Genomic DNA, 16,869 nt, shown 5'->3' with positions numbered 1-16,869 from the left:
TCTGTCTCAGCCAAGTCTGGCAGACCTTTGTCTCATCTGTCTACTGCTGAGTCTGCTATCAGCATGAGAACTACAAATCAGCATTCAACATGGCATGACATAACCAACAGTATTGACAGTTTCAATGTCAACCTTGTATATCAGATTGTCAGAGTATATCTGTCTCAGCCAAGTCTGGCAGACCTTTGTCTCATCTGTCTACTGCTGAGTCTGCTATCAGCTTGAGAACTACAAATCAGCATTCAACATGGCATGACATAACCAACAGTATTGACAGTTTCAATGTCAACCTTGTATATCAGATTGTCAGAGTATATCTGTCTCAGCCAAGTCTGGCAGACCTTTGTCTCATCTGTCTACTGCTGAGTCTGCTATCAGCATGAGAACTACAAATCAGCATTCAACATGGCATGACATAACCAACAGTATTGACAGTTTCAATGTCAACCTTGTATATCAGATTGTCAGAGTATATCTGTCTCAGCCAAGTCTGGCAGACCTTTGTCTCATCTGTCTACTGCTGAGTCTGCTATCAGCTTGAGAACTACAAATCAGCATTCAACATGGCATGACATAACCAACAGTATTGACAGTTTCAATGTCAACCTTGTATATCAGATTGTCAGAGTATATCTGTCTCAGCCAAGTCTGGCAGACCTTTGTCTCATCTGTCTACTGCTGAGTCTGCTATCAGCATGAGAACTACAAATCAGCATTCAACATGGCATGACATAACCAACAGTATTGACAGTTTCAATGTCAACCTTGTATATCAGATTGTCAGAGTATATCTGTCTCAGCCAAGTCTGGCAGACCTTTGTCTCATCTGTCTACTGCTGAGTCTGCTATCAGCATGAGAACTACAAATCAGCATTCAACATGGCATGACATAACCAACAGTATTGACAGTTTCAATGTCAACCTTGTATATCAGATTGTCAGAGTATATCTGTCTCAGCCAAGTCTGGCAGACCTTTGTCTCATCTGTCTACTGCTGAGTCTGCTATCAGCTTGAGAACTACAAATCAGCATTCAACATGGCATGACATAACCAACAGTATTGACAGTTTCAATGTCAACCTTGTATATCAGATTGTCAGAGTATCTGTCTCAGCCAAGTCTGGCAGACCTTTGTCTCATCTGTCTACTGCTGAGTCTGCTATCAGCTTGAGAACTACAAATCAGCATTCAACATGGCATGACATAACCAACAGTATTGACAGTTTCAATGTCAACCTTGTATATCAGATTGTCAGAGTATATCTGTCTCAGCCAAGTCTGGCAGACCTTTGTCTCATCTGTCTACTGCTGAGTCTGCTATCAGCTTGAGAACTACAAATCAGCATTCAACATGGCATGACATAACCAACAGTATTGACAGTTTCAATGTCAACCTTGTATATCAGATTGTCAGAGTATATCTGTCTCAGCCAAGTCTGGCAGACCTTTGTCTCATCTGTCTACTGCTGAGTCTGCTATCAGCTTGAGAACTACAAATCAGCATTCAACATGGCATGACATAACCAACAGTATTGACAGTTTCAATGTCAACCTTGTATATCAGATTGTCAGAGTATATCTGTCTCAGCCAAGTCTGGCAGACCTTTGTCTCATCTGTCTACTGCTGAGTCTGCTATCAGCATGAGAACTACAAATCAGCATTCAACATGGCATGACATAACCAACAGTATTGACAGTTTCAATGTCAACCTTGTATATCAGATTGTCAGAGTATATCTGTCTCAGCCAAGTCTGGCAGACCTTTGTCTCATCTGTCTACTGCTGAGTCTGCTATCAGCATGAGAACTACAAATCAGCATTCAACATGGCATGACATAACCAACAGTATTGACAGTTTCAATGTCAACCTTGTATATCAGATTGTCAGAGTATATCTGTCTCAGCCAAGTCTGGCAGACCTTTGTCTCATCTGTCTACTGCTGAGTCTGCTATCAGCATGAGAACTACAAATCAGCATTCAACATGGCATGACATAACCAACAGTATTGACAGTTTCAATGTCAACCTTGTATATCAGATTGTTAGAGTATATCTGTCTCAGCCAAGTCTGGCAGACCTTTGTCTCATCTGTCTACTGCTGAGTCTGCTATCAGCTTGAGAACTACAAATCAGCATTCAACATGGCATGACATAACCACAGCTGATCTGGCTAATCAGCATAATCCGATGACTATGGATTAAGCCTACATAAGCGGGACGCATAAAAAGGAAATTTAGTTATTTCCAATATGCAAGACTGTTTTTCTAGACGAAATTTGGCTTTATTCTTTTCCTACAGTTACCTAACAATGTACATGTTCTCTCACTGATTTGAGAAAGCAAAGTGCCCAATTCGCTCATCAACATGCAGACAAGGTCGTATGCGCGCGAATACGTTGGCAGCACTGGCTGTAAATCAGCTGGTCAGCTGTTGTACTGTTGTATTTGTTACTTCACATTAAATGTCATATTAAAAGTTCACTTCTGTGTAAAAATATGCTACGTTTCTTTACCAATTTATTTTTTTGTGTTAACTGTAGGAAAAATATAATGTGCAACTCGAGTGCAAAGTGCAATTGCCTCACTCGAGAAACCATTCCTCACTCTCGAGTAAGTATTTCTCTCGAGTGAGTCAATTGCTCCCTTTGCTCACTAGTTGCACAAATAACTATTTCCTTATTGATAGTCTACGTTTTTTTATTGTATTTATTTATTTTTTATTTATGGATTTCTCACTTTAGGATTTAAAGGATGTATATTTTTGTTTATTTACCATCCAAGCATTTGTTTATGGCACCATGATTAACAACATCAAACTAATTAAGTTGCAATGTCACAACAGTACATAAAAACGCGGCGGTAAGGTATTGTGCAGCTTCTAATGCACGATTGTGACGTTAATGCTTTGAAATGCCGCGGAAAGATACTGGACAGCTCTAAAAACAAAGAAGCTTTAACCCGAGGACCTTGGAAAGGACAGACACCGGGTCACCGACTGACCGTGACAGCAGGGTCACCAAACTGGCGGGAACATTGAGCTCTCAGCTGATCGCGCGCCACTGCCACTGCTAACCAGATATCGTCGCCTCCTACACTGTGTACAATAACAAGTACAATCTACTGCCAATCTGGTTTCTACTTGAATGCAAATTGAATCATCTTGAACTGGAACAGTTCGGATTTCATTAGCGTTCTGGATTTATCCTTGGCAAATTGTTTTTATGTTCTTGGATCCTTGAAAGAAAACGTTGGAAAGAAGTTCTATTTTGATATATTTTTCGATTATATTATTCGGCTTGTTTATGAACATATTTTGATCAAATATGGAAAATACATTAATTTCTTACTAAACTACACACATTTTACACACAACATTTTACAACAAAAAATAATTTTTTACCCTCCCTTTTGCAGCAAACCTTAATACTCGTTAAACTAACTCTATTTAAATGGGGAATAAATGTGATATTTTTAAGGAGGCATTTTAGTGTAAATCCAATCAGGCAAATGGAAATTCACTTAGTCTTCAGGTTTGCTGCGGCGGTAGTATTTCATTTTGAGGTCTCCATAGGCCAAAAACACTATTCGTCCAAATTTTTATTTATATACTGAAATGTATAACTAATTTTTTTTATGTTCAACAAGGCCAATATATAATAATTTGTTTTATCCACAAGCGCTTTCGGAAACTAGGTTTCCATCGTCAGGCTGTGTTTAAACTGGTACAAAAATTAAATATTTACTTTACAGTTTTTTCGTTTTTTCGATGGGCCATATATGTAAAACGAGGTATAAATCACAAACCTTATTAATAATACCCAAAATTACAAAATAAAAATGGGCCATCACATCAACCATTATACTTAATCAAAGCAAATACATCATATTAATCAAAGGTGAGCATCCAACAAACGCTAACTATAATCGCAACCATTCGAAGACAATCACAGCAGATCTAAGTAAAACCATAGACTAAGCATGTTTTATCTAGGCTATGGTAAAACCAAGATAAAACATACTCATGTCGGTTTTATTAGCAGTTGCAGTAAGAAACCTCAGTTGCACATGAGACTTATCAGCTGTTGTAAGAAACCTCAGTTGCACATGAGACTTATCAGCTGTTGTAAGAAACCTCAGTTGCACATGAGACTTATCAGCTGTTGTGCAATATTGCGTCTGCTCGAGTGTATAAATAAAGCCGACCTCATTCGCAATTAACGATAAAGAATGACGTGCAAGTAACTTACAGAGTAAACAATGGGTAAAACAAATATTTGCTAAACAATCGTGAGCGTCAGTCAAAATACAACTGATAAGATTGATAAGCATGATTTACTCTTAACTGCATCTTTAAAACACGTATACGGATATTTATAGACATACAATGTGGATGCGATACTCCCTGGTGTGGATTAACGTCCACACTAGTGAGTACTACGACTATCCGCGGTACTATTCTGATAATTAGACCAATTCGTTAACACCAAGGTAAAAATGTGGTTCGGATTCCACCAAGTAAAATTATAAAAATTGCTCTTGTGAACGCAAATTAACTATGAAATATTAAACTCTACTCTACATCCCCTGATATCCTCCTAACGACAACTCTCGCACTAAAGATCGTCATAATAAACGTAATCGCCAGCAAGGGACCTTTCTTGCTATTCCGCATATGTTATCGAACATTTAGCTGTATCCAAAGACAAAATTAGTTTAAACTCAGCAAGACGGACTGCAAGGATCGTCAAGACAGCTAGGAGTGGCGATGGCGCCGACAAGCAACTTCTATTTATATCAAAAGTGAACTATTACAAGCCTGGCTCAGGCAGTGTCTGACTCTTGCTTACTGCAATTGTACCACCCAGGCAAGCATAGCAAACGCATTTAGGACTTAAATTGATCTTGTTAATTTGCTCCTTCTTCAGAATTGTCCACATTTTTGTTTTCGTCAAAATTTTCGAGTTTGAGTTTTGAGTGGATATATATTCGTTTTGGGCCCCCTGGACCCAAAAAAGTGGTTTTCGAAGTGATGTCTGTGAGAGTGTGTGTGTGTGTCTGCATGTGTACAGAGCTATAGACTACCTGTGTGGTCTGATTTTATTAAAATTTGGTATGTATGTACTATATCGATTTTGATTAACATTTAGTATGTTGTAGCCCTTTAAATTCAGAAAAAATGGTACAGCTCCCATTTCTGTAAACATTACCATTCAAAAGTAATTGTAATTAATGTTATTTTCCCATAAAACCCATAAAATAAGAGAAAATAGTATTTTTTTCAAAGGCCGGGTTTAATTCAAATTACAGTATTATGATATAATCGTTATAATGCTTAACAACATAGTGCAACCCCCAATTACTGTAAAAATTGTGGTTCAAAAGTTATTGTAGCTTATATGTTATTTTCTTCTAAAACGGAAAAAAAATTATTTCAAAAAAGAGTTTGATTTAACTTCATCTGTTATGGTCCTTATAATTCTAAACAAAATAGCTGGTGAAACCCCCCCCCCCCCACCCCATTACTGTAAAAATTACGGTTCAAAAGCTAATGAAATGAAACTTTTGTGATTTTACCCATTAGTTACTCTCATCGCTTATGATAAAGGTTGTTGACAAGCTAATGGGAGAAAGTATGTGTCAGATTGCTGATGCCGTTTACTAAATGTAAAATCCAATTCGGAAATGTAGCCGAGCCGCGCCGCCGGTTCGATTCTGAGATAAGTCAGTGACATTTTGATGGTTCGAAACTGAACCGAGCCGTCCTTGATCTTCCAGGGCGTTTAATAAACAGAACCAACTGCTTCAAGTAAAAAAAAAAACAAGCTTTGGTGTAATTTATCATATTTACACATCCTTCCTCCATCTTTGCGTGTCGACGTTATATAACCTACATCTAACCCAATCTAACATATTAATAATAAGAATCTCCCTCAGTCACTATCAACTGTCAAATGGGTGGAAACCGTGTGGTCCCGCTATCTCCGCGTTCCGCCACCTCCGAACCCAAATCTGTCCCACCACCTCCGAATTCTTGAGTGACCCGCTGAGTTGCCCGGTGGGCGCCTAGCTTTAATCCCGTCACTGCCTGCGTTGTTAGCTGTCATTGCATCCACGGCTGCGAAGCCCCGTGGATGGAAGATTTAATGAAAATTTAACCCGTGGGCTAGGATAGGTTAGGTCAGGTTAGGTTAGGTTAGGTTAAGTTAGGTTAGGTTAGGTTTGGACGGAAAGTCTTAACGCAGGAAGTAACCGAGGATTATAGGGGTCACTCTGAAATTCGGAGGTAGCGGTACACGGAGGTGGCGGGATGAGGAGATAGCGGGAGGTAACCGTGGAAACTAGGGGTTTTTACTGATACTGAGAAGCAATTCAAGATTACCAACAGAGATGTGTATTTGTAAAATAATATTGTGGGTTTCTCAGCTGGCATTGAAATAGTTCCAAAAGTCTTAATTAAGATTTGGCACAATTTCACATGTGGGGAATTCATCTATTTTCATCCCAGGGACTAATATACCCTGTACACTTCATTCCACTTGAAATGCGGCGCATTAAGCATTTACTCGTATAGCTCACTAGCAGAGTACCCGTCCTTCGTACGGGGTTGCATATGAGTATAAAATGTTTATTGCAGTTATGGGAGAGGACACGGTTTAAGAAAATTTGGTTCTTTTAATTAAAATGCAGTATGCTAAGCCATGTTCTACCACTACACCAAAACCATTAAAAATTAAAGTTCTCATTGTGTACGACAGCTTTTTGTTGCTAGTTGGCTCAAATTAGCTGTTGTCATGAATACAAAAAAATAATAGTGCTGCACCCTGTTGGTAAAATATCTTCTTTGAGAAGTGGTTGAATTATCTAGATCTATCGTTTCATTTTCATTAGCACAGTACTTCACAAGGTCAAACACATCAAGTTGTGGTTTTTACATTTAACGTACTCATGGTACCTAACGACAAACAACTAATGACTAAACAACTGTGTGTATATCGTCCTACTTAATTTAAGTTTGACAGATATTCAGGTATGACCCATTGGCTATCTCATCGTGACGTCCCAACAGAATGCTAGTTTACGCTATACACTATTTTATATACAACTATCTGGCCCGACAGACGTCGTCCTGTCCTAATGTGGTTTTATGTCAAATGCTCGTTCATTTTCAAGATGAGCTCGTTCGCATGGCTCAATCACGTCCTGGTTGAAGTTCGTTCGCTACGCTCACTCACTTTTAGGGTGGAGCTCGTTCGCTGCGCTCACTTGCCTTCAGGTTAGCTCGTTCGCTACGCTAACTCGCCACCATAATTTTTGGTTGGAAATTAGCTGTTGTCATAAATTATAAAAATAATAGTGCTGCACCCTGTTGGTAAACCTATTAACTTTTTAATGACAGGATCAAATTGTTTAGTTGAACCAGCTGTTAAGATTCTATAATTACATTTAAATATGTTTACTCATAAGGTTAACATGGCAAACTCCAGAGCCACTGGGGCGGAGCCCTTTTGGCGGATCTGCACCAAACTTCACACAAACCATCCTTGAATAATGCTTAATAATGCCTGAAAGTTTCATTACAATCTATCGAGCGGTTTCGGAGTCCATAAAGGACAAACAAACAAACAAACATACATACATACATTGGATTTTATATATAGGCTAATGATAAAAACAATTTGACTAATACAGAAATAATTGGACACATTTCATTGTTTTAGAATTGTCAGAAGCTATAGAAGTTCCCGGATTTGTTACAGCCCGACTCCCCTGTCTGATTGGCAGGGTGGCTGTGTTCCCTTGCCACCTGGCCTGGCTCACCTGAGTCCAAGGTCACCCTTGTCCTGAAACATGTCTGTTGTGGAGGTAGCGACTAGAGACCAGTGTTTCCAATTGTGCATTTGTCATCTCGAAATAAGGTTATTTTTTTGTTGTTTTGGAAATGTGATAGGGTACTAAATTTGTTATAGCCTACAGAACTAATCCTTTTGATGTTTATTTCTGAGAATCTGTTCAAAAGCAATCCTGTGCTAGTATTTTGTTAAGGCGTTTTTAAAATCTACAAAGCGTAATGTTAAAAGGTCATGAGTCAGTTTTCGGGTGAATGGAATAAATAGGTACTTTTGACGTTTGGAAAGAAGTGTTGACTTCCATGTCACATTTTGATATCAAATATTTAAAAAAATGATAAGACAAATAATGAAACTTCAGGTCGAATTTTACACGAGTCGTGGAAAGGGTCATGGATGACAACGAAGACCTTACAACAACAAAACAACGGATAGGAATAACTGATCGGAGATTAAATATATGCAACAAAGAAGGTTGTGTGTAAACATTCATCGCGTTGACGTATCAATTTACAAATAGACGAATTTCCATCCTATTGTAAAAACTCTGTTGTGAGTGCTGATTCCAGAGAGCGAGCACAGAATATAAACTTTGCGACTAGAATTCTCTTCATTGTTGGGTAAAATGCCACAACGGACAAATGGATTAGGCTACTTATTTCGAGTAACTGGCGTGAATAGTGTTGTCCAGTTAAATAGTTTAAAGCTCGCTCGATAGTCAATCCTGAGAAAAGTGTGTAGCTTTTTGGATGGTTCGAAACTGGACCCAGCTGTCCTGGATCATTCTCCAGGTTAACGGGCAAGCTGCATAAGGTACCACACTCCATTCCACTCATATTTGGGTTAAAATACGCACATAGGTGGAGTCCCCATCTCAAATTATGATCAAGTTCGAGCAACAAGAAATACAAACTAACATAAAAAGCCCTTGGGCATAATCTAATACCTTAAAATTGTTGTCAACTGATCAAGGAAATCTAAAAAAAGGAAAGTATTTCATGTGTTTTTTACCAAGATGAACTAAGCCTGCGTTCACCTCCATTGAGCTTACAGATCAAATCGAGTCAAATGAATATTCCAAATTTAAAATCCTTTAAATGTCTACTGTTATCATAATACTACCGTACCGTAGTGTATTTATGTTTCATCCCCCACCAGCCAATACAAATATTTTCCACACCCATATATTCTTCATACATGTCAACAAAGTACACAATAAGCCGGGGAAAGTTAGCACTGTTCAGCAAAGATAAGGGCATGATTTATATGTAGGATGGTTACATAGATTACGTCTAGTACAAGTTAATATTGGAGTTGGTAGCGTTGGGAAGAATGAAGCTCCCATGGACTCCCCTCCCTCCAAAAAAACTTCCCACGCCACGACTTGTCTGCGTCTTGTCTCTTTTTAGCAAGCTTTTGTTCGACACCCGCACACTTTGTGAACCTCCATTCATTATTTCCCATTCATTATTTGTGACAGTTCTAGTTTAGAGGTACTTCAAAATCTCCGTGATTAAACATAAGTTATTGGTATTAATGTAAATTAATTTAAAAAAATGTTATAAGGTGTTATCAACTCCTCAGGATCAAACCAAAAACTTTCAGATTTGATTGCGAGCAGTATAAACCGCACACATACGCTGACAATTATGTGTGTATAAAGACCACAACACAAACATTCAAACACAAATTACAACAATACCCTAAATTACTATCAAACAAAAACATCGCAAACATTTGACAAACAATTAAATAATTGCAATAATTTTAAAAACCCCGTAAAGGCTTACAAGATTAACACTCAATAGAACTTGATTCCGAGAGTTACCGGAGGATTAAAGTCTAGTCGTATTCAGATCGCAAACATTGGTATTTGAAACGTTTCGATAGTCAATAAACAGAAATCTACGTCGCTTCGTACCAGTTGCACGAACGTCACTGTGACGTCAGTAGCGGTGACCTTACTGTGACTTTGGTCGTATCTGTGACAACCGCGAACCGCCAACAATGATGGCTGACAACACACGAACAGCTGTCTGCCCGTGGCTAGGAGAAACTAGAACAAAATGATTGACGCTTGTGGAACACTGTGTTACAAGAATGTGTCACAGTGTTGCAAAGCGATATAAAGTAGCAAATTATAGTCGATCGTTGTTATTTTACACTAGCCATTCCATTCCTTCCCTTTCCTTTAAAAATTTCGGAACAATTAAATATTATTTCTCACAGCTTTCTTTTGATACAAACTAAGTACAGTTTTCTCGGAAAACCAACATTAAGTTTACCTTCCTTACTTAACCAACAGTAACTTAGACATTCTTCCCTTCGAAATTTATAAAGCAGGATATTGTGGAGTCACGAATGGTACCGCCACTTAGGCTAATATAATCTAGTCTAGCCAAGATGAGTGCCTGAACCCCTGAAGTGTTATACATTCAGTAGTAAATGAGATCATGAACTACGCTGGGTTACCTCTTGATTTGCTTGTTATATTCCAAGTTAATACTTGTGTGAGCAAACAAATTTAACCAACATAACAAGTTAGAGCCGGCCAACCTCTTATCAAAACACTAAATACATAATAATTTACAATACCAATACATGTCAACGTCTAAGCCTTCACAACACGTCTTACGACGAACAGTTAACTTTTAGTATCCAGATCAATGAGAAACCACAATCTATAATTTATCGAACATTCAAAGTCAAACAAGATTCCCCACATAACGATGTCCATAAATTATAAGAATTCCCTAAATCCCCGTAAATTCCCTGAGGTGGCCACGTGCGGATGTATTGATCGTGGACGTCGCGGCGCTTCTCTCGCACGCACACGCACAGACGCCGCCCCCACTCTACCCCCCCCCCCTGTAGACGCCTTCACCAGCTCTCCCACGCACAGACCTCCTCTAATTATAGGACCATACTTGACAACACCTATGCTGAATAATGTGCGGCCTTTTACGAGTGTAAAACAATATACTCATTTTGGTACTAAACATAAATTACTAAAAGGTTGTTAAGTACAATTACGGTTCGGTGGATTTATGAGGATTAAGTAACACTTTAAGGTTTTTAACTACGTTAATAGTTTTCCTTACGACCGTTTTATAAAGTAGCCATTTCAGTTCAGTTTTTAGAATTGAAAAGTTTCACATAACAGCATTGATTATTTTAATAACATCATAGTTTTACTCATAACAACACGGGTAACGGACCAATGAGGTTTAACGATTGAGAGAGAAGAAGTAAAGCTGTAATGATTCGAAAATCAACTAATCAGCTGTTCAGGCCAATTTAAATTCTGAGTGGTACAATTCAGGGTACAATTTGTGTTTGGTGCAATGTTTCGTAGCATCATTGGCAGTGGCAATGAGATGTTATATACGAAAACATAACTTCTCTTAGTTATGAGAAGTTATGAGTAGCGATTTTAAGTAATTAAAACATTGTCGTAGGTAAAGTAGTGTACGCAATCGATGCGTAAACTACTATTGTGACAATGTAGACTTTTCACTGGTTCAATTTGTTGAGGAATACAAACTGTAACTACTTTAGCTGGAAAACTTAAAACACCACTAGTCCCGATACCCTACTAGTAGAATAAAACATTAATAGGCCTAATCCAACAATTAATTTAGTGAATTTGATTGTTTTTGCACATAAATCACCTTAAATAAATAAAAAATTAAAACGTATTTCTAAATTCGTTGCAGAAAACGTTTCTATTATACATCTATTTTCCACAAAAGTACAACCACCGTCCATCAAACAAAATACCTTAACCAAACCACAGACAATAGGTCTATAGTCTGTGACCAAACTAACGAACATTTCATAGAGTACAAAATGAAAGAACAACGTATAAAATGCATTTTTAATCAAACGCGCGCCGCCGAAAACGTTTCGGTTCCTTACGTAAGGGATGAGGGATGTTTATGGAGGGGTTGGACCCGAGGTCATTGACCGCGGAGGGATTTACTCCCTATGTAACCCCGACAGAAACCCAGCAAACATCATAAACGGCATAGAGGAAAGTCAACTTTATTGTATTTCTCTTCATCCTGAATGTTACGAGAGAGTAACTAGAAAAGAGGTATTCGGCGATGGGAAATTCCAATTTGATGACGTTTGTTAGTTAGCTGAGAAAATTGTTAAAGCACAAACAAGAGTGGTCATTTTTGTTTAATGCTAATAGGTGGATTACATGTATAGGCCTATTTCAAAATTCCTCTACGTTAAAAAATGCCAGAATACTGACAATCTGTCTGCACAGCTGATACGGACAAATGGTCATATCGATCAAGTGGCTTGACTGCCATAAATATCCAAGCCGCACAACTGACAATACGAGCAAATGGATTGCCACGGGCTACTATGACTGTCTTCAATCATAGACAGTATTCATAAATTACGCCGAAAAATATTATACTACATACTTCATTCACACAGCCACGTACTGTACTTCGCATTTCAAGCTGAATAAAAGGATTAAGTGTAGAATGGGAAGAGGCTATCTGTCTAGCATTGCTTATTGTCTATACGACCAGCTGTTTTGGTTACACCCATTGGTAGGACTGTGGTCCATTTTTTTATACTCAGGATAAAACTATGATCTTCTAATTATTATTCCAACACAATATCCACCCAACTAACCAACTCTTCTGTAAATCAATCAACTACAAGTTATACGTAAACCCCCATCCCTTTACTCACACTATTCGAATATCCCCTAATCTTGAACAGATCCTTGAGTATAGACGGATCAATAACTGTGGCGTGGGTCCATAGAGTAATAACTTTCAGCAATATAAACTGAGAACAAAGAGAGTCTGATAAGAAAACCGATACAAATGATAAGATAAGCTTTGTTGCGTAACTGGTGACGTGGATGGAGGCCATGTTACCTTGGGTTGAACCATTGGTAGGTTAGGTTGTATATGTTAAACAGTCAGTTAGCACGTTGCAAGGTAATATGCAAGTTTTATGTTAATTGCGCAAAGGCTAAGTACGTGACTTACATTGGATACTAAAGTTTCAAAGATAAAATAAATGTGAACTATTTAATTAATAAATTTTCATCCTGATTAACCAAGAAAGTTCGATCAACCCTTAATGTTACTGAGATGGGAGTATATTTTTGACCGTATTATAATTCTAACCACGAATGCCGTGGGCCTACTTGAACAGAACAGGTATAGCCATGTATCATAAACATAAACAAATGCCGTTTTTGGCCCGAATCCTAATATCATTTAACATGGTTTAGACAGTTCCATTTAAGCAATACTTTCGGGCCAATAACATAATTTGTTTATGTTTCTATGATCCATACCGGGCATGTTCTATATTCGGTATTCTAGCGCTTTACTTTCGAATAAACTACATGATAAAATACGTTTTACATAGCATTAATGGTAGAGATTCCATATATAAAGGCTACATTGACCCCTTTCAAAATAGTTGGTTTCAGTAGGCTACAAAGAAATATGTGGTAACGGCACTCTATAAATGTTCGATAACTAGATTTATTCGATATTCATCCGCAACAGAAAGATCATAAACACAATAATTATGTCAGCAGTCAGCCTATCCCACCGCCTAGCTGGTATAAAAATAGCCGTCAATCTAGAACAGCTGATTGTAATATGATTTTAGCTCCTGATGAACTTACTGACTGTACACTCAACTCGGTGAATCATCAAGTTACGACGTTAATGTTTCATCAACTCCCTTATTCCATTGTGAAAGGAAAACACATTTTTTTAGCCCTGAACAAACCTAAGCAACTATGTTGCACGTCATCGTAAATTAAACCACTACTTTTTCTAAAAAAAATTGACTAATTTCATTAATTTTTGACTGGTCAAATCTCAACTAAGTAAAACTGTTATAAATCGACTTGACTGGCATTAGATATTGTGTGTTTAACTTCGAAATCACTTATTTATTTACCTCTGCTTGAAATAAACGACAGGTAAGTTAGACCAAACCGCATTTATAATTCAAATTCTCAATACTGTATTTACGTACGGAAAACGACGTTGGTTAATTTCTCAAATGCTATAGGCTACAGAAAAGAAAACTTACTTTTTACACTGTAACCTAAACAGGATGTAAAGTAATCCAAACCGAATAAAAATAAGTGCTTATTAGCTTACAACGTTGGGTTTGTTGCCAAGCCACTGTTGCTACCCGGCATTTCCGTCGTAGACGCTTGTCGTCCACGGCCTTCAAAATATGGTCAATCTCTTAACTCTTCGCGATTGTGTAAAGATACGACAAAGACAACGGAACCTTACTCACTTATCTTATCCAAATCGTTATGAAAACAAAGGAACTACCTTAAAGCAGTGATTTAGTGTAGCAAAAGGCATGTTGCCACAAATGTAGGTATCTACAACTAACTAAGCGATTTAAAAATAAATACGGTACACAAATAAAAGGAAAAGGGCCTACCTAGTTCCCCTTTTGTATAAGCTATATAGGTCATAGGTGCCCTTTCTAATCATTGAGTGTAAGGTGTAAAACAATTAATTGCAACCAAAGCTACCAGTCATGGGGGTAATTATCTTAAAGTTTATATACCTACAAAAACGTAAAATTTAACTTAGCATTGAGTTAAGTTTAAGCGTCGCTCGAGGGCGATGCCGGGGCAAGATGTCACGAAACTAGGTCAGACGACAAGGCGTTTGATCTAATTCTGTCAGAATGTGAAACCCAAATGATGGCTACGAATCTAACTTATTTTAATTTTTTATAACTACTAAACTAAATCTAAAAATTGCTAGATTAGCCAATTGTAGGCCTACATCCAATACAAAAATCTAACTGCAATGCAGACCAATCTAATTAATATACAGTTTTTCCTTTGCTTTGCACAAATAAAATAAGGGTTGATTTGAATCCCTTACATTTGTTAAAGTTAACTTATTTGAAGCTCACATTTAATGGACAATCTGGGAGAAATAATACAAACTGCCACTTTGGAACAAACATAACTTAAATCTCTCAAAGCTAAAAGTTACAATGATACTGCAATGATAGGCATCAGTAAAGAATAAAACTCGAGCAGCCCAAATTTCGACATAGTTTGGTTCTGTTCCTGTCACATTTAAATTTAAATGCAAACAGGTGTTTGTAGTAGGGCGGAAACAGCTGATCAATATACTGTTCGACTAGCCTGCTAGCCCAGTTGTGCTTGAACCCGGAACTCCTATTTTGATAGCAACTTACTGAACAAGGCTGTCCGCACCCTAACCTAAAAAGTAGGATTTTTAATTGAAGCTGGTGCTGAACCTGTACATTTGCATGAATATAATTACTTAGTTAAACACAAAATGCTATGTTTATACAGTGTTACTAAACATATCTCAGTGGTTAAGGAGATAGCCAGGTCTATCGACGTGTCATATCACTGAAGGTTTTAGTTTAGTACAGTAATTTGTATAGGCCTACAGACTCAAAACCCACAAAGACCTCGGAGTTTACTCTAGCCATTTCTAGCTGACTAACCCCCCTGCATATAACTTGCAACCTGGCCTAATTCTGATTACTGTGTGACTAAAATTGCAAATTGAAGTCGTCAACATACACGAACTGAGCCTAGGCCTACTCGATTTACTTCACCCAAAGAGAACTACAATAATATTCATCCACCCCTACTTAGGAGTAACCCTATCGTATCGTAAGGGCAAGCTCAAATCGCGAAATTGGCAATCTATCTCCCACTCCCTTACTAAGTTTTAGTTTTGATTACCTGGTAACCGGTGGCTGTCAGTTCAAGCCTTTTAACCGATGATCGAATCACCATGGAAATCCAGTGGATGTCGTTGGAGTTGGGGACACAAGAACACATAACACGCGAACGTCACTGTATGAACGGCACGACTCGACTGAACGGAACGAACGAGAACAACCCGACAATGAACGAATACTCGCTCCGGCGCTCACTCTAGCGGGAGGAGTGGGAACGCCCACCCCTCCCCACACTACGTCACTGTTGCCAACAGAGCAACAACACTCAAGACACAAACATAACCTCACCCTCACCCACAAGAAACGTTAAAAGGATTTTTTTGTTATTTATCCTTTCTTATCTGAAAATATATATTTTCTTACAGAAAGTAATCAAAATCATTTATCAATATGCGAACATCATACGCTCACTTTATCCTCACCTACCACCTAGAAACTGAACACCACACCACCCATTTATTTGGTTACCATTAAAGACGAATACGAAAAATGCGTATAGGGCGAAGCCCGAAGTGAAATCGCCATTCGCCATTCGTTTCTCAGCTAGATCATAAGCTTGTTTATCGCTAATAACACCTAAATCGTAAAAGTCGATTAAGTAGGACGGGTGAAAAAGGCTTGTTACAGATAAACCCCTTTATATTATGTTAATAATTAAGGAATTTCTCTGTAACATCATTTTTTGCTCACCCTACTTAACAGATTTTACGATTTAGGTGTAATTTTTAAGCTTATGATCTAGCAGAGCTACGAATGGGAAAAGGCAATCCCACTTATTAAAAAACACTACTAACTGCCGTCTTCAAATTTTCTTTTAAATATAAGTGATGCTGACAATCTTTCTTTGAAGCGTTTTTTAATGATAATTGTATTCCACAACTGATCCTTTAGACGGATGCTTATAATCCCAGTTAGATAATAAACAATTAGATAATAATACTATAATATTATAAATGTGAAAGTTTGTGTGTTTGTTTGTTTATTTGTTTGTTTGTTTGTTTGAAGTTCAATCACGTTCTACTAATCGGATTGGCCTGAAATTTGGTACGTTGATAGCTCACATTCCCGATTAACATATAGACATATTCTTATCTCAAAAATCCTTTCGGGCTCCGCCCAGTGGCTCTGGAGTTTCCAATGTTAACCTTATGAGAATTCATATTTAAAAGGGATTGAAGGATTTTGTCAGCTGTTTCAATTACACAATTTGTTCTATGATATTCAATATTATTAAAAGTTATAAGGTTCGCCGACAGGGTGTAGC

The 16,869-nt window shown here is 37.8% G+C and overlaps 1 protein-coding gene across 2 annotated transcripts in view; it reads right to left on the bottom strand.

The window, feature by feature from the left end:
* The window catches only part of LOC128990335 (PRL-1 phosphatase), a 51,708-nt gene that overhangs the window by 18,383 nt on the left and 16,456 nt on the right, over nucleotides 1–16,869 (bottom strand). Inside the window, exon 1 of one of the 2 annotated variants that reach the window (XM_054412673.1) lies at nucleotides 15,607–15,785. The exons of the other annotated variant lie outside the window; for it this stretch is intronic. The gene's annotated coding sequence lies outside the window, so the exon portion shown is untranslated. Of the gene's footprint in view, nucleotides 1–15,606; nucleotides 15,786–16,869 lie in introns of those variants that run through there. 2 annotated transcript variants of the gene reach the window in all.

This window comes from Macrosteles quadrilineatus, unplaced genomic scaffold (genome assembly GCF_028750875.1).
Source record: "Macrosteles quadrilineatus isolate MER2022 unplaced genomic scaffold, UCM_ALF_1.0 Scaffold_3__2_contigs__length_128488019, whole genome shotgun sequence".
Lineage (NCBI taxonomy): Eukaryota > Metazoa > Arthropoda > Insecta > Hemiptera > Cicadellidae > Macrosteles > Macrosteles quadrilineatus.
Note: the sequence above shows the minus strand (reverse complement) of the source record. Positions and strands in the feature narration are given on the sequence as shown.